This window comes from Dipodomys merriami, unplaced genomic scaffold (assembly GCF_024711535.1).
Source record: "Dipodomys merriami isolate MVZ:Mamm:240054 unplaced genomic scaffold, mDipMer1.0.p SCAF_17, whole genome shotgun sequence".
NCBI classification, from domain to species: domain Eukaryota; kingdom Metazoa; phylum Chordata; class Mammalia; order Rodentia; family Heteromyidae; genus Dipodomys; species Dipodomys merriami.
This window is the reverse complement of record NW_027203048.1, coordinates 31,070,040-31,093,497: the sequence shown is the minus strand read 5'-3', so window position 1 is coordinate 31,093,497 and position 23,458 is coordinate 31,070,040. Positions and strand designations below refer to the sequence as shown.

The 23,458-nt window shown below is 38.7% G+C and overlaps 1 protein-coding gene and 1 pseudogene across 2 annotated transcripts in view; one reads left to right on the top strand and one right to left on the bottom strand.

Moving 5' to 3' along the window:
* The window catches only part of Acyp2 (acylphosphatase 2), a 123,870-nt gene that overhangs the window by 45,014 nt on the left and 55,398 nt on the right, over window positions 1-23,458 (bottom strand). The window lies entirely within an intron of this gene.
* LOC138829319 (small ribosomal subunit protein eS1-like) overlaps window positions 1-23,458 on the top strand; it is a 64,136-nt pseudogene that overhangs the window by 12,443 nt on the left and 28,235 nt on the right. The window contains exons 3-4 of the transcript XR_011372543.1: window positions 12,147-12,300; window positions 13,984-14,109. The product of XR_011372543.1 is annotated as a small ribosomal subunit protein eS1-like (transcript). The remainder of the gene's footprint in view (window positions 1-12,146; window positions 12,301-13,983; window positions 14,110-23,458) is intronic.

Below are 23,458 nucleotides of genomic sequence, written 5' to 3'. Positions count from 1 at the left end.
TATATCAAATATTCTGTCAAATCTTATTTTCCATTTGAATGGAGGAAACCCATAACTACAATGACAGGAAGGCAAATGAGTTAGGCAAGTCTTGATGTCTCAGCGTTGGGCAAGGTGACCTTAGCATTACTAAATTCTGGAAAGGTGTTTTCTTTACCAGGCCTAATTGTTCCTAGCTTGTTGGATGCTATGTAGTAAACAAAACAGAAGAAAACAAACAAACAAACAAAAACTGCTTCAGCCAGCAGACTGTGCTGTAAACATTACGTCTGTCATGGTGAGCATAGGCTTGAACAGATTAACGCCAATGTTCTGAACACAACCCTGCCATTCCTTTCACTGAGCATGCAATACTGTCACGGCCTCTGCGTTTACATTAGGCATAACACATGGCTCATTTCTCCCCTACGCTATTATTTCATCTGAACTAGATTCAAACTCAACAGCAGCCCATTTGATAAATAAATCTTGTACTGCTAAAATATAACTTATCCTTTGAAATAGCATTTTATTGGGTCATTCAAAAGAACAATATGACTGTTCTACTTCTTCTGGCATAAAGACTTCACCTCACAGAGAAAAATATTACTGCCTAACATTTTTCTTTCTGCAATCCCTTCCACTGTCTGACTCCACATGGAAACAACACAATATTACAAGGTCTCAGAGGGCTGAGGGGAAGGCCAAATAATTGTGCCTTGAAACTTCAGTGAACTGTTTCTAAGTTAAGCCTACCTCTCGAGCACCTAAGTACATACTCCAACACATTTTGTTAGCAGAAGTTTTCCTTTTGAGGGTCAAAATTGCACTTAAACTAGCCAGGAACTTTAGAAACAGGCCAAGAACAAACTGTGTTGCAAGACTGCTATTTCCATAGAAATCTGGATAAGGGTTAGCTGGCATATATTTCAGTCACCCAAGATATGTGTAAATTAGAGATTGATTCAATCCCTAACAATTGAATTGACTTAAGTTGAAATGTCTGTCATAAACATTTGGGCAGGGGGTTCCATTTGTACTTCTTCCTCCAGGACTGAAAAGCAGATCCTCTGGACCATATCAATAACCTTTGGTTTCCAGCTAGCCAAAGGGAGAAATAAAAGCAGGAGAGAGGTGGGGAATGGGGGTACACCCATTAGCAGGTTCCCAACTTAAAGGAGAAGATTTTGACCAGAAAATGGCACAAAATGTATTTTTTTAATGAGTACAGAATTTTATCCCCTCACCCTTAAACATCTACTTTCTAAAATGCCTACAGGTGAACTGGACCTTTTCTGGCATAAGCTACTATAGCCAGGGGGGAAAAATCAAGATCAAATGACTAGTTTACAGAAACCCTAAATTGAGCCCTGGGTCCTCTGACTCTTACAACCTAGAGCCCCTCTCCTCATCTGTTGGAGAGCTGTGCATCTCTGCAACTCTTCTAAATCACACCCTTGCAGATACAGACCTAACACCTATAACTTCTGCCTTGTCACAGGTATATTGAAGCAGAAGATGTGTTCTGAGGACCAAATGAAAAATGGGAAAATTCAAAGTTGGAGAACAAGAGAGCAGAGACATACTTACAGGTGACAGAGAAGACCTGGTGAGAGGCAGCCTTTTTCTAGAGGAACAGGAAGCATCTCAAGAGTGGAGAAGACACTTCTCTGATGTGATACCCTTTTGGGAAAAGTCAGTTTTCTGTTTTGATTTTTCTACTTGTTCACAAGGACTCAGCACACATGCACTGATTTCAGTGTGGTTCTGCTCTAAATTAATAAGCTACTATCTGGCTTGTTTCTCATTCTCTTCTTAGATGATTATAGCCTAAATTTAGTTTCTAAAAATGTGACCCTGGGGACATGGTGACACCCACCTTCCACAGCCCAAATCCCACGAGTGTCCTCAGTCCTCCTCCCCTTCATTACAGTAATCATTTCACAGAGAGAACACTCAAACTTCCTTCTGAGAAATACTCCCCACCTCTCATAACAGAACCCCAGGCTTGAACTTAAGGGCCTTGGTACTGTGCCTTAACTTTTTTTTTTTTTTTTTTGCTCAAGGCTGACACTCTACTATTTGAAGTCACACTTCCATTTTTTACTTTTGGTTGGTTAATTGGAGATAAGGGTTTCACAGATTTTGCTGCCTGCATTGCACTGCACTGGCTTTGAATCTCAATTCTTAGATCTTAGCCTCCTGAGTTGCTAGGACTACAGACATGAGCTATGGACACCTGGCCTCTAGGTTTCTTGAACTTGAGGCATAATTCCTTCTGGAGGCTACTCTGATTTTTAACTGGTGAATGTACGTATAGTTTTTGTTATACTTTAAATTTAGAGATTATTATAAAAGTATTTTTCAAAAGAATTTAAAAAATAAATAGATTCATCTGTAAGCACTTGACATTTAGAAACATTGGTCAGTTTCTTTTTCTCTATTCCACTATGGAAAGAGCATGTTTGGCCTTTTGGTGAGCCTGGGCTGAGCTGCTCTGTTTAGACAGGTCTGTCATACCACCTGCTTAGGTCACCATGGGTGGTATAGTAGGAATCATATTAAATTTTGGTTCAGCTGTGGTAAAGCTGTGCCCTTTATAACCTTTGTGGCTTAGACAAGCCCCAGGAGATTCTTAAACATTATGAGCTCAGGGTTTCTAGAAGGGACATTTGGCCCAGCCTCAAATCTTCCCCTTGTTCCCATCAGCCTCTAACCATTCTATCTCAGCGGTAGAGAGAGCAAAGCTTTTCTACCTCTCGAGGAATCATTTATCATTAGATTCATTCTAACAAGAAAATACATAAGGGGGAGTGGGGAAGGAGAGCTCTCGGTTGACGACATTATCAGTTCCAGAATGATGCAGAGGACATTCTTGTTCTCTTTGGGAGCAGCTAAACGTCACAATGTGGCATCTTTTTCTCTCAGGCAGGATCCCTTTGAGACATTCCTGGAAACGTAGTACAGTCCAGGAGTATCAGGAAGGTGTGCTGACCTCAGGCAACCCAGCAAAAATACTGTGGGTGCCAGTGAGGTAAAAACCTTATTATCAGCAGTCAAGACTCTCTACTCAAGTAGCTTTGATCTGCACTACAGATTTCTTCTGAGTAGATACAATGACTGGATACTATGTGAAGGGCTAGTGATATCCATGGATTCGTGATTTATTCAGGAAAAAGAAACTTACAAAATACGTTGAGAAAATCAGTTAGGTCTGGAGGTTTTTTTGGCTCATAAAAATGATAGTCATGCCGGGCGCTGGTGGCTCACGCCTGTAATCCTAGCTACTCAGGAGGCTGAGATCTGAGGATCGCGGTTCAAAGCCAGCCCGGGCAGGAAAGACCGTGAGACTCCTATCTCCAATAAACCACCAGAAAACCAGAAGTGGCACTGTAGCTCAAGTGGTAGAGCGCTCGCCTTGAGCTGAAGAGCTGAGGGACAGCGCCCAGGCCCAGAGTTCAAGCCCCACGACCAACAAAAAAAAAAAAACAAAAAAAAAACAAAAAAAAAAATGATAGTCATGAGTCATAAAAATCTACACAGTAAATAGATTGACCCAAGACCACAAAAAGGAATATGTCAGCCAGTACCCAGGTGCTGGCTAGTTTTAGCCTTTATATTTAGGAGCATTCAGAATATTTTGCCAAAGTAATTTAACACACTTTATGTGTAATTAGAATCATTTTGCATTATGAAAAACATTGAAAGATTTTTGTGTCTACTTATTCATTGATTTGCTGGAAATAATCATGTTTTGTATGTTAAAAACAAATTTTACATGTCATTAAATTTGTGAAGCAAATGTCAAAACTAAATTTAAACTAATAAATGCAGTTATTTCCACACATATTTATGTTTCATCTTTCTACTTTAGTAAGAGTGACAGAAATACGGGCAATAATATTAATTTTATACACAAAAAAAATCGATGGAAGAAAGTAAGCCTTACTTAGTTTGTCCTCTCTCTTTGTCTGATTCTCTTTTTTGCCATTTCTTTCTTTTTAAAAAATAAATTTTATTCTAAAGGTGATGTACAGAGGAGTTACAGTTACATGAATCCGCTAAGGAGTGCATTTCTATTTGAACAGTATCACCCCCCTCCGTCATTTTCTCACAGATTTTTCCCTCTGGAAGATTCTTTACTATCTATAGAGAACTTTTATCTTTCTGTATTCATCATTCAGTAATCCTAGTTCATTTTTCACACAGGTGCTTATTGAGCACCTGCTCTGCTCCAGCCACTATTCCAGGGTTAGGACATAGCTGAACAAAAATGTTCTGGAGTTTATATTAAGATGGGGGGAGACAGGGAGAGGGTCTTAGGATCACTGGAAAAAAAAGTGAACAGGAGAGTGTCTGTTGGTAAGGTCACATTTGAGAAGAGACCTCAATCCTGTGAGGGAATGAGTTTGGACATACCTTAGAAACAGTGTTGCAGGCTAGGGAAACAGTATTTCCCCAAATCCAGAAGCATGATTGGTCTGTTAGAAAAACAGGTAAATATAGACAAATAAGGAACAGTACAGAGTGGCAGGGAGTAGGGTAAGAGAGGTTGCCATGGTCTATTCACACATGATCTAAAATCTAGAAAAAAAATCATGAGAAGAGAGGAAAAAGAGAACAAGCAGCATCAATATTGAAGAAGATAGTGGTGAAAGCTCGCCAAATATTGGCAAAAGCTACAGACCCAAGAAGATCTCTGCACCTAAAGCAAAAAGAAAGAAAAGCATGTCCTGAAACAACATAATAGAAATGCTGAAAATAAAAGTGCAATAGAAAGTATTAAAAGAAACACAAGAAAAAACATGAACAAAAGAGCAAATGTTAGACCAACAGCTGTTTTTCCAAAAGAATAAAGAGAAGCCACAAAGATATAGGATTATACTTTCAGAGGATAAAAAAGTAAGATACAAACCTAAAACTCTCCACCAGTGAAAATACTTTTCAATAATGGAGCGAAATATGTTTTCCCTTTGTGCAGAAAATTTTTTATCAACAATCTCAAGAGAACACTAAAGAATGTTCTCAGCTCCCACATTGAAGCTCAAAGATTCAAGGAAGAACAAGGAAACTGGAAAAGGCAAATGAGTTTAACTGAATAGTGCAGTGGTTATATGATGAAATTTTAAGTATATATAAGATGAAAATGTGGGTCAGTAGTGTATAAACTATCAGACATAGGTGATTGTAAAAAATAATCATTACAAGAATAGGTAGACTTCAAACTATAAAAGTTTAAATTCTCCATTAAAACTAACAACTTTACATTTGATACCAAATAACATCAAAATTACATAGTAAATTATATTACAAAAACAAAGTAAAGGGAAAAAATCAGTGAGAAATTCAAACATATATTTCTCAGATACATCAGACAAAGTAATTAGTAAGGATACAAGATTGAGACAGTACATTGTCTCATTGATGGCTCACACCTGTAATCCTAGCTACTCAGGAGGCTGAGATCTGAGGATCACAGTTTAAAGCCAGCATGGGCCTGCAAGTACATGAGACTCTTCAATTGACACCCCCCACAAAAAAAAAAGTCTGTAAGTGGAGCTGTGGAGCGTTCCTTAAGCAAAAAAGCTCAAAGAAAGCACCCAGGACTTGAGTTCAAGTCCCAGGATCCCTCTGCCTGCCCCCCCCCCCCACACACACACGATTTGGAAACAATGTCCACATGATATCTAATACTCTGCTCTAAAACCACAGATGTGTCCTTTTCTGTTTTGTTTTATAACAGTACTGGAGCTTGAACTAACGCCCTTGTGCCCTTGCTTGGCTTTTTTGCTCACAGTTGGCATTCTACCACTTGAGCCATGCTTCTAGTTTCAGCATTTGCTGGTTAATTAGAGTCTCATAGATTCTATCTGGTATGGCTTCAAACCTCAATTCTCAGATCTCAGTTACTGAGTATTTAGGATTATAAGTATAAGCCACTGACAACTAGGTGTACATTAAATCAACAGTAGGTGAAAACAAGTCACCACAAATTAAAAATATATAAACTGTACAAAATAAATTCTTTGACTACAAGGAAATTACACTAGAAATCAATAACAAACATATTCCTAGGAACCCCATAATGCTTATAAATATTTTAAAACTTCCCAATAACCTATAGGTCAAAGAAAAATGTTTCTTGAAGTAAATATTCATGAAAATTTATGAGATTATCAAAACCATTTGAAGGGGAAAATTTGTATCCTCCAACTACATAGTTTAGAAGAGACAAAAATGGTAAAAATCAATAGATAGAAAAACATCATATATATACACAAGGATTAGCATTTAGCCATAGGAGATACATAAAATATTTGCAGTAAAATGGATGGAACTAGAGGATATTATGTCAGAAGAAATAAGCCAGACACATAAAAACAAATAACTGCATATTCTCTCTCCTATATTCAAGCTTGTTTATCTGACTGTAGACTAATAATTACTAGACGTTGGAAAGAGAGAAGTGGTAATGAATAAAGAGAAGAAAGACAGATTTAACACAGGTACATGAGTTCTGGTATTGTGCAGCACAGAGGATGATTCCAGATCATAATGTCCTATTAGATCTTTTGTGAAGACCCAGAAGGAAGGAGCTAGAAGGCTCCAATGACAGGGAAGTGATGAGAAGAGAGATTCGCACCATCCTGGCTTGGTCAATGTGTGCTGTGTGCATGCCCTGAAATATTACAAACCCAATCAATATTTGTTCATCAAAACAAATTAAGCACTGAGCTAAAAACCCCTAACAAAAAGTTATAAAGAATGCAACTTAAGTAAAAGAAAGTTAGAAATGTCAGCAAAAAGTGAAATAGAAACAAATACAACAAAGAAGATCATCAAACCTTAAAGTTGGTTCTTGGTAATGACAAGGTTCCAAACCCCATGAAGGAAAAGAAGAAACAAGATAGTAAATTTAAATAACAGCATTTGGAGGAAAAAAAAAGAGGAACATTAGTACAAAGCTTACAGATATTAGAAAGATAATAAGGATATATTCTGAACAACTTTAGAGCAATTGTGCATTTGTATCTTGCTGTGTCTGTGGAGCTTCTGTAAACAAAAAACATCCGAGACAGCATATCTCTTGCAAAAGCTGACAGCATAAAGAGAAAGTATGAACAGGTCCTTACCTATTTCAAAATTGGATCAATAGTTTAAAACCTTCCACCAAGAAAATCCTAGATGCCATTGGTTTCAGCACTTCAAAAACAGGCAAGCAAGCAAGCAAACAAATAAATACTGGTGGGGATGTAGAAGAAAAGGAACCCTATTACACTTTTGGTGGGAATGTCAACTGGTACAATCACTCTAGAAGGTAGTTTGGATATTCATCAAAAAGCTAAATACGACCCAGCCAGTGGGTCGATGTCCACTGGGTAGCATAGGGTAGGTAGTAAATAGGTAAAGAGTGAGCATCTACCAAGAACATCACAAGTCAAGATACCACAAAGATACTTGCAAATCCATGTTCACTGATACACTATTCACAATAGCCAAGCTATGGATACAACCCAGATGCCCTATAACAGATGAGTGGATCAATAAAATGTGGTATATATCCACAGTGGAATTTTACTCATCCATTAGAATAATATTATGTCACTTGCAGGGAAATGGGTGGACCTAGACCAAATCATGTTAAGTGAAGTAAGCCAGACTCAGAAAAACAAGCAGCATGTTTCTCTCATATGTGGAAGCCATATCTAAAATATAATGGACATAATAACCTACACGGGACTCAATGAATTTACACACAAACAGACTAAAGAAGGGATATGGAGGGGAAGACTCCAGAGGCATACCTCCTTTGAACAACCAAAGTGCTGTTTATCAAAATGAAGAACAAGAAACAGAAACATGATTTTTTTCTAGAGGAGGGCACAGGAATAGGGAGGAAGGCTGAGCAAGTATGGTCATTGTATTCAATATATACAATATTAAAAAATGAACTATGTAACTTGTGGGTAGGGATGAGAAGAAGAAAATGAGGGAGAACAAAGGAAAAGGTGACATTGTCCAAAAAGCACTAGTACTTATAACCTGACATGGAATTATAACCCCTTTGTACAACTACTTGATAATAGGAAATTTAAAAAGTGCAAAAAAAGCTGGAGGCATGGTTCAGTAGCAGAATCCCTGCCTGGCAGGTGAGGCCCTGAGTTCTAACTCCACCAAAAGAAAAAAAAAACATACAGAAATAGAACCCAGTGATGAATCATTCAGTTGAGTATGTGGAAATACAATCCCTTTATTTTTTTTTATACAAATCAAATCTGCTTCTTTGTATTTTACATCCCAAAGGCTCCAAACTCTGAGACAGGTTGGTTGCATAAAGTACCACAATTGAAACAAAGTAAAAGATACAAAATAAAACAATATATAGTTTAAAAGAATAGAGTTTAAAATAACAAGACAATAATAATAATAAATAGAGTTCAAAGTTCAAGGTAGAAAGACCCAAAGCAAAAATTTCCTGAGGAGGGGCCGGGCAGGGGGGTAATATGGGAAGGGATAGGAAGGGGAAACAAAGGAGGAGAAATGTACTCATAAGATAAGAAATGTACTCATTATCTTGCCCATGTAATTGTAACCCCTCTGTACAGTATTTTCACAATAAATTTTTTTAATTTCCTGAAAAGATTACTGTTATTAAATAATAGTCACTTCCTATGATACAGGAGGCAGCCCAAGCCCTCAGCCCTATGGGCATACTTAGCAGTTAATGGAGCAGCAGCAGGTACAGGGCCCAGGGAAGCAGGAAACACATTGAAAGTATTCTCTTATCTAAAATGACACAGCCCCTTGGAGTGAAATATTCTTAAGGTTTAGACGCCAATGGGAAATAAGTTAGCTTTATTGGAAACCTACATTTGCAGCTCTACATACATTTCTTTCCTCATAGGGATGCTGCAAGACTGGTATTATTTATTCCCAGCTGACACACGAGAATACAGAGGGGAAGTCCCAGCCCATTAAGTGGTTATACCTGCTGCAGGAGCAGCTGCAAGCTGAGCCCATGCTCAATCTCTGCCCTTCTAATGTGAGATGAATAGGAATTGCTACTTTGGATCAGGAGGATCACGGTTTGAGAACAGCTTAGCGCCCCCTCCTCCCATACCCACCCAAATATGTGAGACTCCTCAACCAATACAGTGGTGGCACATACTTTTCATCCCAACAAAAAACCTAAGATTGCCATCTAGGTATGTGCCTGGGCAGGAAGTGACACCTGATCTCAAAAATACTCAGTGCAAGCCAGATGGTGGTGGCTCACACCTGTAATACTATGTATTCAGGAGGCTGAGATCTGAAGATTGTGATTCAAGGCAAGCCCAGGCAGAAAAGTTTGCTAGATTCCAAAATAACCATCAAAAAGCCAGGCTGGAGTGTAGATCAGCAATACAGCACCCTTTTACCAAGTGTGAGGTCCTGAGTTCGAACTCTAGTACAGGGCAGGGGGAGGGGCTGCACAGGAATGATATTGCTGTTTTTACACAAACCAACAACTCATGGAAAAGAAGGACTGTGTTTATCAGATGCACTCTGTATCTTAGCTCTTTTTTTCTTTTGTATATTTTAGACTTGTTTCATAGTAACAAAGCTCTTTATCAGGTAGAACATAATAAATGGACAGATTCAGCAAGATACTTTTCTGATGGAAGTGACCTTACATAATGTCAGTCTTCGAGAAAATATCATCTTAGTGCAAATAAAGCCAAGTAGGTTCTTTTTAAAGAAAAGTTCGGAAGGGTTGGGGGGGTGGCTCAGTGCTTGCCTTGCATGCATGAAGCCCTGGGTTCAATTCCTCAGCACCACATAAGCAGAAAAAAAAAAAAAAAGTGGTAGAGTGCTAGCCTTGAGCTGAAGAGCTGAGGGACAGCGCTCAGGCCCCATGACTGATTAAAAAAAGAAAAAAAAAAAAGTAAAAGAAAACTTTGGGAGACTTTAACGGATAACTGTTTAAGTGACTCTTTAATGGGCACAGTGGCTCATGCCTGTAATTACAGCTACTCAAGAAACAGAGATCATGAGGATTGTGGTTTGAGATGAGCTCAGGTAAAAAGTGAGACCCCATCACAACAAACAAGCTGGGTATGATGATTCATGTTTATAATCCCAACTATGTGTTATGTATGTAAGAGGCCTGTAATCTGAAGCCAGCTGAGGCAAAAAGCAAAATCTGAAAAATAAAGCAAAAAGGGTTGGAGGTATGGCTCAAGTAGCAGAATGCTTGCCTAGCAAGCACAGGTCCTGAGTTAAAACCCCAGTACTACCAAAACATACAAAATCCAACTCTTCCTTAAAACACTGCTATATTGAATGTTTATCTTCTAGAGGAACAAAAGGAAATATACAAAATCATATATATTCTGTAAAAGCTAGACAAAATAAGCAAGTGGTTACAAATGGATAGCAACATCTTAGCTAATTATTCTTCCTAACAATTTCTGGACTGGCTCTACAATCAACATTATAGAACATACTGTTTTTTAATCTTTTTTTTTTTTTTTTTTTGCCAGTCCTGTGGCTTGAACTCAGGGCCTGAACACTGTCCCTGAGCTTTTTTGCTCAAGGCTAGCCACAGCACCACTTCCAGCTTTTTCTATTTATGTGGTACTAAGGAATTGAAGCCAGGGCTTCATGCATTCTAGACAAGCACTCTACCACCTAAGCTACATTCCCAGCCCGAACATACTATTTTCTGAAAGATAGCAAGTGAGTAACAATCAAACAAAGCTCTAAAGAATATGAAAGGATGCTACCTGGTTCTGTAATTATACTATGAAATTCATCTCCCTACTCCACAGCCCTCAAATATCTAATGTCACTGCTACATGATGCTGACTCTCATTGCAGGGGAGCTGTCATGGTGGAGAAATAATGTTAGTAAAATTAGCCTCTTGCCTGGAACTCTAACCCAGTTGAGCCAATCTGTAATGGCCTACCTGGCTTGGTGCCCTCACTTCTCCTTCCTCTGAGCAGAATCTATTCAATTAGCCCTGACTTATAGCTGTGCATCTGACTCGGGCCAACTCCGGCCCTCTGTAGGGGAGGGGAGACAATGTAAGAAATCATTTGTCAAGGACTTGCTGGATTACTGTCCTTCTGATTTCATTCCCGTCCATTGTGACTGCTTTCCTTGCCTTGTACCTCCATGTCCTCAGTGTCTTTGTGAGGGGTTCCTAATACCTCATGAGAGCCCCCCGCCAATAGTCAATGTTCAATGCCTGCTGGAACAGGCCTCTTTTTTTACTTTTCACTTATTTGTTTGTTCACTGAATTTAGGATTGGTGGGAGTTGAGCCACATTCTGAAGATTTAGAACAATTAGGGACCTATTCCACCTCCTTTAACATCAACTGAAGGGTCATAAACCCACCTTTCCAATTCATGGCAGCAGTATGGTTTAGAGGTTATAAGAGCATGGTTTCTGCCATCAGGGCTCCTGAATCTCAAAGATGCACAAAGTTTCTATATGCCTAAAGTATCTCTAAAATAAGGATTAAGACAGGTCCTGGGGCTGGGAAGGTGGCTCAGTGGTAGCGTGCTTGCCTTGCATGCCTGAGGCCCTGAGTTCGATTCCTCAGCACCACATAAGCAAAAAGAAAAAAAAAGCCGGAAGTGGTGTTGTGGCTCAAGTGGTAGAGCACTAGCCTTGAGCTGAAGAGCTGAGGGACAGCGCCCAGGCCCGGAGTTCAGGCCCCACGACTGGACCCAATAAAAAAAAAAAAAAAAAAGACAGATCCTGCCTACGCATGAATAATCTACAGATAGTATGAAGGTCTGAGTTTAATAAATGAGCATTCACTATGTGCACAGTTTCCTATAGGCCTAAAATATCTCTAAAATAAGGATTAAGACAGTTCCTGCCTCATGCATGAATAATCTACAGATAGTATGAAGTTCTATGTTTAATAAATGAGGAGCATTCACTATGTGCTAGCTGTTGCTGTTACTGTTTCTACCCATACAGAGGTATAGGCTGTATAACATCTTCACTCCGTGTTGAGATCTTGATCCTCTGTCTAGTCATGCAGATCTGCCTCTATGCTTGCATGTACATTCTTCCTAATTACTTCATAGCAAATGTAGTCATATCCCTAAACAAAACAACAAGACATTGGAATCCATTGCTTGTAGTTATATTCCTCTCTTTCCAAACAGAAAGGGGCTATAGTTCAGCCATTCCAAGCCTGCTCAGACTACATTTGTGACTTTCACAACCACTCTGTCACCAGGGCTTATCCTGAAGAACAGCTGAGGTTTAGGTTTCACAGCAGATTATTTGAAAATTATGCAAAATCAAGCCCCCAAATGGGTAATAGCTTCAAGTACTGGCTTGGCCCATTCCTATAAGGCCTCTCAGATCCTTAACACAAGAATTTTTGTGCTGAGGCCATAAGAAGCCAAATCTGTTAAAAAAAAAATCATTAGCCTAAATTATAAAAAGGGGTTTCATTGTGATATTTACAACTTGAATATAATGTATGTGGATCAAATTCGCCCATAAGAGGTAGAATCTTAAAAAAGGCATGTATGGACGTGTGTATCTCATGATGTAGTCACAAACATTTAACTGAGTATTTATAAAATCTGAACAGATAAAATTCATTAAGGATGAATAAGCATAAAGATAAAATAATAACATTTATTTACATGATTCTTGTCTTATTCTGTATAATAAGCACTGGATTGTAAGGTAATTTCACCATTTTTTCCTGATATTTTCAGGCTTTTATCACAGGCTGAAGGTGTGACTCAACTGATAGAGCACTTGCTTAGCAATCACATGCTCTTGAGTTCAATCCCCACTATAGCCAATAATAATAATAATAATAATAAAAAGCTTTTATCACAAAGAGTATTACCTATGTGATATCTTCAGAGGGAAGGTGCCAGAATATATGTACTTTTTATTTTTATTTTTATCGGTCATGGGGCCTGAACTCAGCCTGGGCACTGTCCCTCAGCAATTCAGCTCAAGGCTAGCGCTCTACCACTCAAGCCACAGCGTCACCTCTGGCTTTTTCTGTTTATGTGGCGCTGAGGAATCGAACCCAGGGCCTCATGCATGCAAGGCAAGAACTATATCACTGAGCCACCTTCCCAGCCCCCAGAATATATGTACTTTTTATACGTGCAATAAGAGCTGTAGAATAAATGACTTACTCCTAAGAAAGAGTTGAACAAGAATTTGATTCCTAAAAAGTAATACTTTGCTAAACTGCCTGTGGAGAAATTAAAAGGAATCATTCATTCTTTGAAAAATGATACCTACATGCACAGTTATATCTGGATTTCAGATGCCATAGATCCTAACTCCAGTGGTACAACATGGAATCCTGAGTCAGCCTCCAAATTCAATTCACATTTGTTATACCCAGCAGTTCTTCAGGATACATTCACCTTCAATTTAAAAAATTAAAACAAGTTCTCACCAGATCCTTTTAGGTTCAAACATTTCCTCATGGGGCCAGCCAAATGTGTTGACAAAAATTCTAAATCAGATTAGGAAAGATACCACACATTTCCTTGAGCATTAAGGTTGGTATGCTACTGAGAGTTAGGAATGCCATATAGTTTTCAATGTCACTTCGAGTCATTTCATGCTGCATGCACACAGTCCCTGCTAAGTTGATTCATGGTAAGGAGTAGAGGGTGAGGACTCAAAGGAGGCAAGTAGCCAAATCTAAGCCTGAGACATCAAGTTGTAAAAGACTCTGTGTTCTACTCCCAGGATCAGTCTCCCAGGTCACCTTTCCCAGTATTTACTTCTCTCTGGTTTCACCAAGGTATCGATTACCCAAACTCATCTTGTGACCTGCAGTCTATGAATCACCCTGCTGTTACTTGCAGGAGTCAATCACAGAAAGTATATTCACAGCTGTTTAAAATTAACACTTCTTATCAAGAAAGGACTCAACTCTTTCCCTGACATCAACACTTTTACTGAAAGTTCAGTACTGTAAATTCTTTGTCCTTCCTGACTCTGCCCTTTCAGGCCTGCCTACAGCCAGTAATAACAACGGACTGTCTGTCAGAGCAAAGTGCAGTCTCATGGATGCACACAAACATTCCCCAATCAACATCTCCCAAAGACTGGTCCAGATGTGTCCCGAAGAATCAGGTTAGAGACTCTGTATGTGTGTAGTTAGATCTCTCTCTCGGTTCTGTCTCTCTAGCTGTCTCTGCCTATGTGTTTGTCTCTCTCTGTCTCTGTCTCTCTGTCTCTATCTGTCTCTCTCTTTCTGTTTTGTTCTGAATCCTAAATATGGGTTGGCTGCTACCTCCCAAAGCACCCAGAACATCATGTAAGTTTACAGTAACATAGTGAGGACTTGGGCCACACTGGTGTCACTCCAGGATTTATGCAGCAAAGACAAACAATTAAGACCAGCATGTTTATACAAGATTTCATTTTTGCGCAAACTTGCCCATATTTTCTCTAAATATTTAACTTGAAGTAGGCACTAAAGTGGCAACTTCACTAGCATAAGGCATTAGCTACAGTAAAGGATTTAGTTTAGCATTCCATCAACCTGTGGAGTTTCTGCAATGAGTTCTTAATCCTAGGTTAACACCTTGCCTGACTTACTCCCCTTATTCCCATCTAGTTATTACATATTTAGGAAAAGAAAGGTTTTTTATTATTATTATTTGCCTAAAAAAAAAGAAATCCTTATGTAGAAAAGAAAACCATAAGACATTCTAGAACTAAAAATCATTACCACTAATTGGGAGTAATTTTTGTCTGTAGGTTCTCTTATTAGCATGAATAATACATATTTATTTCCCTTAAAACTTACAAATATAATTAATTACTTGTGTGTGGGGGTGTGTGTGCATGTGCACACCAGTACTGATACTTGCACTCAGAGCCTTGAGTTCTTGCTTGGCTTTCTTTAGGAATGACACTCCACCACTTGAGCCACACCTCCACTTCCAACTTTTTGCTAGTTAATGGGAGATTTGACCGCCTAGGCAGGCTTTTAACCAGGATCCTCCGATCTTATCCTCCTGAACAGCTAGAATTACAGGTGTGAGAAACCAGCACCTGCTTAATGACTTAGCTTTTAAATGTAAAATCATATGCAATGCTAGGTATACTGGTGGCTCCTGCCTGTAATCTTAGCTACTAGGGAGGCTGAAACCAAACACACAAGACCAACTCCTTTTCTTCCCTAACTGCATCCTGCCCAGCCTGTCCATCCTGGCTTACTCTTGCAGGAAATGCACAGAGTGCAGTCCAGGGACAGACTGCGAATTTCTGGGACAGGAAAGTTCTTTCTCTTGTCATTGTGTCTCTAGTTACTACTATGGTACCCAGTACACTGCCGATATTCAGTACTACCCACAATGACAGGAATTGGCCATTTAGACTGCCTTGCTATTACTGAGCCCTAGGCTGAGAGTGCTGCCCCACTATCTTTCAACCACTCAGGATCAGAGAACTTTGTCCATTTCCAACCACAATGCAGCAATGGAGCCTCCTCCTCTACCTTGGTGACTTTTTTTTTTATTTATTGTGAAAATACTGTACAGAGGGGTTACAATTACATGTACAAGATAATGAGTACACTTCTTATCAAGCATTGTTGGCTCCTCCTTTGTTTCCCCTTCCCATCCTTTCCCAACCTGTCCCTACCCCCCCCACCTAATCCTCCCCCCCCACCAAAGGTCTAAAGTTTGTTTTTGACATAACGACTTGTACATCTCATTGTTTCAATGGGTCCACCTGTATCCCTACTAAAACAATTTGTTTTTTCCCTTCCCCTTCACAAATTATACCAACATCAAATACAGTGAAAGCAGGGGTTATACCGTGGGGGAGGGGCTTGGTGACTTCTCTTGGCATGCAGTCATTAATGCTGCAGGTACTGTTCAGTGCTTCCACATAGACTGCATCTTCCCCTTACCACACCCTTGAGAGGTTTAAGAAGGTTAGAGGATTTGGTGAGGTCACAAAATAAAATGCTTTTCATAGAATCTTAGACTGAAGATGGAACCAACAGCACAGAATCTGAACCCTAATGTTCCTGAGGGGAATCCAGAAACACTTCAACCCAAGTGTAGCTCACATTTAGGATCTACCTCATCATTTCCTTGCTCTCCTTTATTTTTTTTTATATGTTTGAGTAAATCTCAGTGCAATGCTTTGTTAATAAATTATGTTGTTAAATGAAAAATAAAACAGTCCTACTGTATTTGTGGGTTATAAGAAAACCCAATTCCTCAAAAGCCAATTAAGGTAGTATCTCTGGTAAGGAGCTAATATAGGAAGACTGCTTCCTAAATTAAAGATGAGTCAATGAAAATTATATTAGAAATCAGAAGGACCTGAAGTTCTTCTGGTTAATTAGTATGCAGTTTTCTCCCATTAAAAATAATTCTGACAGGAATTAAAATTTGAGTGGCAATTTCAATTAAGATGAGAGTCCAGCCTGGACTTGATCCTCCAGCTTTCTAACAGGATGGGAAAATTAAGTCTTCTGTTATGTCAGCTTATACCAGTGTCTCAAATGAGCAAACAAATCAAGCTCTTGAACTTCTGAAATTCACTCCAAATAGCTAACAGGAAAGTTTTCTGTAAAAAAAAAGAAAAACAACTACAGATGAAACCACAGAAAAAGCTTCTATCCAGATTTACTCTGCAATTTTTGTAAATCACAATTTTGGAAAGAGGTAGGAAGCGAGTAAATTCTAAAGATAGGCTTTTTCTTAGTTATGTAAAGTCAAAGATCTTATTTCTAATCTAAGAAACGTTGCTTTTTCCTTAGATGCTTTCAGTTCTCACCATTTAAGGTTAGCTGAACAAAATAGTCAATGTTGAGAATTCAGTGAAATTCAATTTTTAAAAATTTAAATTGAGCTAAAAGGGGGCTGTCAGGCTGATGGGAGCAATTCCCAAAGAAGCTCTCCATTGTTTGCCTTTAATGAGATACAGACAGGCAGGGCATACACTGATACTCCAGCTGGGGTTCCAGAATGAAAAAGCTAATCTGCAAAAGAGACGGCTAGGGTGTTACAGAAAAGCATGGAGGTTGAGACAGGAAAAGTAGTGGAAGAATTTATAAATTTGCAGAGCTCATAAAAGGCTTGGTGAAGATAACGTTCAGTAGAAATAAGAATGGGTGGAGTTTTACATCCATGTGGCAAGTCAAGGCAGCCTCTAGAGACACACAAGGACGGCTGCCAGGGGGTAAGACTTCAAGTTAGTTGAGAATGTGGGGAAAGTGTCATGTTTTAATGGGCTATAGAAGGGGACTAGGTATATGTGGGCTTCTGAATATCAAGGAAAGTCGTTGTGACCCCTGGATTCTGTGGATGACCAGGGACAGCACACCCGCAAATGCTAGGCAAGTATGTCTGGAAATTCCACTTTTTCCTAATGTCACCCTTCCAAGCATAAGGAATACAAGTATAATGGTGGCATAGTATCTGAGTCAAGATTGATCTTGCATTAAATCCTAACTCTGACCTTCCTACTATGAAAGCTTGAAGTAACTAGTCACTTAACATTTCTAAGCCTCAGTTTCCTCATTCAGTAGAAGTGGTATAACACACATTTTGCAACACCTGGTAAAGAGTGCTTAGTAAGAATGTGCTGACGACTTCTAAGCAATGCCTGGGGAACAGAAGAGATCAAAACAGAAATTTTAAAATTCCTACAACTCAATGATAATGAAAACACATCACAAAGAAACTTGTGGGACACAGCAAAAGCAGTCCTGAGGGGCAAATTTATTGCCCGAGGTGCCCACATCAAGTAAATAGAGACAGTCCAAGTAAATAATCTCATGTTGCAATTAAAACAGCTAGAAAAACATGAAAAAATGGAACCTAAAGTTACTAGATGGAGCCAGATAACCAAACAAAGAGCGGAGATTAATGAAATAGAGAATCAGAGAATCATAGCCAAAATTAACCAAACAAAAAGCTGGTTCTTTGAAAAATTAAACAAAATTGATGGACCGTTGGCAAGATTAATTAAAAAAAGAAGAGAGGAAACCCATATTAACAGGATTAGGGATGCCACGGGAAAAATCACAACACGTACCCAAGATAGCCAAACAATTTTAACGGACTACTTTCAAAAGTTATACTCTCTAAAGAAAGAAAACCTGGCAGAAATGGATGCATTTTTAGAGAAATACAAGTTGCCCAAACTGAGCAAAAAAGAAGGAAATCAATTAAATAAGCCAATATCCTACAACGAGATACAGGAAGCAATCAGAAGTCTTCCAACAAAGAAAAGCCCAGGACCAGATGGATTCACAACAGAATTCTATAAGACCTTTAAACAAGAACTAATACCCATACTCCTCAAGCTCTTCAGAGAAACAGAGAAGGAGGGAGCTATCCCAAACTCATCCTACGATGCCAATATCACACTCATCCCCAAACCAGGCAAAGACCCAACCAAAAAAGAGAATTACAGGCCAATCTCCTTGATGAACACAGATGCAAAGATCCTTAACAAAATTCTAACTAACAGAATCCAGAAACACATAAAAAAAAATCATACACTACGACCAGGTAGGCTTCAACCCAGAGATGCAGGGATGGTTTAACATACGTAAGTCAATAAATGTAATCCAACACAGCAACAGAGCCAAGGTCAAGAATCACATGATTATCTCCACAGATTCAGAAAGGGCCTTTGATAAAATTCAACATTCATTCATGCTAAAAGCTCTGGAGAAAATAGGAATAGAAGGAACATTTCTTTTTTTTTTATTGTAAAGATACTATACAGAGGGTTACAGTTACATGAGTAAGGTAATGAGTACACTTCCTATTGAGCATTGTTACCCCTCCATTGTTTTCCCCCTACCATCCCTTCCCTTCCCTCCTTACCTTCCCCGAGGTTCTTTTTCTTTTTTTTGATTGTGATTAAGTGATTACATAATTTCCCAAATTTCACAGTATTGTGGAATAATGATGCTCATTTAATTTTTCTGGAGCAAATTGTCTATCACAGTCTATAACATATAGCAGTGTACACATGTTATACACCATACATGTGATCAGCAGCATGGGGATATTTAGTAGTGGTTCGACCAGATGAGTGGGAGTTCTTTGTTTCTTAAGTCCTGTTAGTTTTGTCATATCACCTAATATTTTGGATTTAGCATCCACTTATCAGGGAGACCATGTACCATTTGTCTCTTTGCTCTTGGCTTACCTCGCTCAACATGATTCCTTCTAGCTCCATCCATTTCCCTGCAGATGCCATTATTTTGTCATTTCTAATGGCTGCATAATATTCCATTGTGTATAGATACCACAATTTTTGGATCCATTCATCTGTGGTGGGGCTTCTGGGTTGTTTCCATATCCTAGCTATTGTGAACAATACTGCAATAAACATGGAGGTGCACGTGTCCTTGTATATTGGTGAAGGAACATTTCTTAAAACAATAAGAAATGGTCTGCTATTTATGACAGACCAATAGCCAAGATTATACTTAATGGGGAAAAGCTACAACCAATTCTCCTAAAATCAGGACTAAAGCAAGGATGCCCACTGTCTCCACTCCTCTTCAATATAGTCCTGGAACCCTTAGCCAGGGCAACAAGACAAGAAAAAGACATTAAAGGGATCTGCATAGGGAAAGAAGAAGATAAACTATCCCTTTTTGCAGATGACATGATACTATACTTTCACGATCCCAAAAACTCCATCCCCAAACTCTTAGAAATCATAAATCTCTTTGGCAAAGTAGCAGGATACAAAATAACCCCCCCCCAAAAATCAGTCGCCTTCCTGTACACTGACAATGTACAAGCAGAGAGGGAAATAAAGGAAGTAACCCCATTCACAATAACCTCCAAAAAATAAAATTTTTAGGAATTAACCTAACCAAAGATGTAAAAGAACTATTTAATGAAAACTATAAAAAGTTAAAGAAAGAAATTAAAGAAGACACTAGGAAATGGGAAGACCTCCCATGCTCTTGGATAGGCAGACAATATAGTGAAAATGGCAATACTGCCAAAATTAATATACAAATTCAATGCAATTCCTATTAAAATCCCAATGACATTCATCTCGGAAATACAGAAAACAGTCCAAAAATTCATATGGAACAACAAAAGACCTAGAATAGCCAAAACAATTATAGGGAATAAAGACAACATGGGAGGGATATCCATGCTGAACTTCAAACTCTACTATAGAGCCAAAATAACAAAGACAGCATGGTACTGGCACAAAAACAGACCTGAAGAACAATGGAATAGAAGGTCCAGAAATAAATCCACAGGCCTACAGTCAGCTGATATTTGAAAAGGAGCCAAAGACATACAATGGAAGAAACACAGCCTCTTCAACCACTGGCACTGGGAAAACTGGGCAGCCACATGCAGAAAACTAAAAGTGGACCCCAGCCTATCACCATGCACCAACATCAACTCAAAATGCATTAAAGATCTTAACATTAAACCTGAATGTCTGAAACTACTGCAGGACAGAGTAGGAGAGACACCTGAACTTAGAGGCACAGGAAGGAACTTCCTGAGCAGAGACCCAGGGTCACAACAAATTGGAAAGAGACTCGACAAATGGGACTACCTTAAAATAAAAAGCTTCTGCACAGCTAAATCTATCGCAACCAAGCTAGAAAGACAACCAATTGGGAAAAAATATTTACCAGCAATATATCAGACAAGGGGTTAATATCCAGTATATTCAGGGAACTCAAGAAACTAGTCCCTCCCAAACCTAACAAACCAATTACTAAATGGGCAAGGGAACTAAAGAGACTTCTCAGATAAAGAGATAAAAAATGGCAAAGAAACACATGAGGAAATGTTCACCATCCCTAGTTGTGAAGGAAATGTAAATAAAGACAACCCTGAGATACCACCTTACCCCAGTCAGAATGGCCCACATCCTCAAGTCAGCCAACAACAAATGCTGGAGGGGATGTGGAGAAAGAGGAACCCTATTACACTGCTGGTGGGAATGTACACTTATACAGCCACTTTGGAAAACAGTCTGGAGGGTCCTCAGAAAGCTAAATATTGACTTCTCTTATGACCCAGTCATACCACTTCTAGGCATCTATCCTGAACAACAGCAACCAGTATATAAGGACACATGCACCTCCATGCTTATTGCAGCACTGTTCACAATAGCCAGGATATGGAAACAACCCAGATGTCCCACCACAGATGAATGGATCCAAAAATTGTGGTATCTATACACAATGGAATATTATGCAGCCATTAGAAATGACAAAATAATGGCATTTGCAGGGAAATGAATGGAGCTAGAAGAAATCATGTTGAGTGAGGTAAGCCAAGAGCAAAGAGACAAATGGTACATGGTCTCCCTGATAAGTGGATATTAAATCCAAAATGTTAGATGATATGACAAAATTAACAGGACTTAAGAAGCAAAGGACTTCCACTCATCTGGTCGAATCACTACTAAATAACCCCATGCTGCTGATCACATGTTTGGTATATATGTGTACACTGGAGGGGAACCAGGAAGACGATACAGAACTAGAGGGAATCCGGGAAAAACAAATAACAGTGGGACCCATCATCTGCACTGGATATTGATCAAAATGAACTAAGCAACTTAATGGCAGCGATGGGAGGGAGGGAACAAGTGGGAAAGAGAGAACAGGTGATGCTATGCAAAACAAAAGAAATGTACATACCACCCAATGTGGAAGAAATAACTGTATCGCAAAGCTCATAGAACTCATAAATGTTACAGACCATGATAGATAATTTGCTCCAGGAAAGTTAGAATGTGTTTGTGACTTTAACTGAACATCACTATCCCACAATACCATGAAATTTGGGAAATTATATAACCACTTAATCACAATAAAAAATTTGGAAAAAAAAAAAAAAAGAATGTGCTGACAGCCCAACTGGCTTGTTCTGAGAAGGAAAGAATGCCAAGCACACATGTGGTCAGACCATGAACAAAAGTTAGCTGTGGCTCCTTCACCGTCCCACTTGGTGATACATATACTAACAGGTAGTTTATTTTTAAAATGTTTGAAAAATGTAGTCCTTATTTCAGGCATTTTACTCAATATAATTTGCAATGGCGATTAGCCACTGGAAACTCTTAACTAGTTCTTAACTAGTTTTGTTGTGTGCTATTGTTTCCAAGTTAATTTAATAGAAAGCTAGTAGGTTAGTCATTTATAATTATGCTTTTTCTTTTTTTTTGGTCAGTCATGGGGCTTGTATCCTGGGCCTGGGCACTGTCCCTCAGCTCTTCAGCTCAAGGCTAGCACTCTACTACTTGAGCCACAGCACCACTTCCGGCTTTTTCTGCTTATGTGGTGCTGAGGAATTGAACCCAGGGCCTCATGCATGCAAGGCAAGCACTCTACCACTGAGCCACCTTTCCAGCCCTAATTATGCTTTTTCTTAAAGGATATATACACAATTTAAGAAATAATGGCTGTACTAGTTAGCTATTGCCATAATGCTCCTACATAAAGCATCCCAACCTCAGTGACTTTCAAGAACAAACACTATCACATTTACTGTCACTGAGAGTAGATGAGGACCCTGCTTCAGGCTGCAGATTGGGTCCAGGTATGTTCCACAGGTGTACACTCTAGGCCCCACACTGATAGGACAGCAGCTATGAAGCAAGCACTCTTCTCATTACTGTTTTTACCAGTGTGTAAAACCCAATCCAAACAATGCAAGCATGTTCATTAGGGCTTCATGTCATATCCACTAACATTCCATTTCAGTCCAGTAGAAAAACCCAGCATCAGTGGGCTGGGGCTGAACAAGAATCAAAAAGTATCCAAAAATTTTAAGGAGTTGGAAGTAATTATAGTCAATTATTTATCTGAATTTCTACATACAAATAAATTCATGATGACAAGACTTCCTTAAGAAAAAGTCTTACAGTAATTAAGAAAGAGATTATGGAGAGATGGAGCACTAATTTTGATATTCTGAAATGAAAACTTCTGGTATTTTAATTAGTAAAGAAATGAGGCAAGTCAACATTCAGGTGTTCATTTGTAATTATGTAGGAAATAATTTCAAGTTATGAAATTTCAAATAATGAAATTGCTATGTCACACCATCAAAAGTAATTGACATCATTATTAAAGTAAGTAAAAGATAGCAAGTCCTTACTATTTTATAAGGTTTGTAGTTGAAAACATGCATCATTTAAAAATTCATGTTTATTATTGGGAGAAAGCTCTACTACACTTGAGTTATTTAAAATAAACTACAAAGTATATTAAGATTTAAAAAATAGAGTTTGGAGTGATGGTGCATGGTAGGAGTCTCAGGACACAGGACACTAAGATAGGAAGATTACAAGTTCAAGCCTGGGATATATAGCAAGAGCTATATAAAATATAAATACAAAATAAATAATATATAAATATAAAACAATATAAAATATAAAAGGAAGATAAAGCATTAAGTTAATATATATTTTAAGTTTAAATATTCTTAGCAGACTTAAA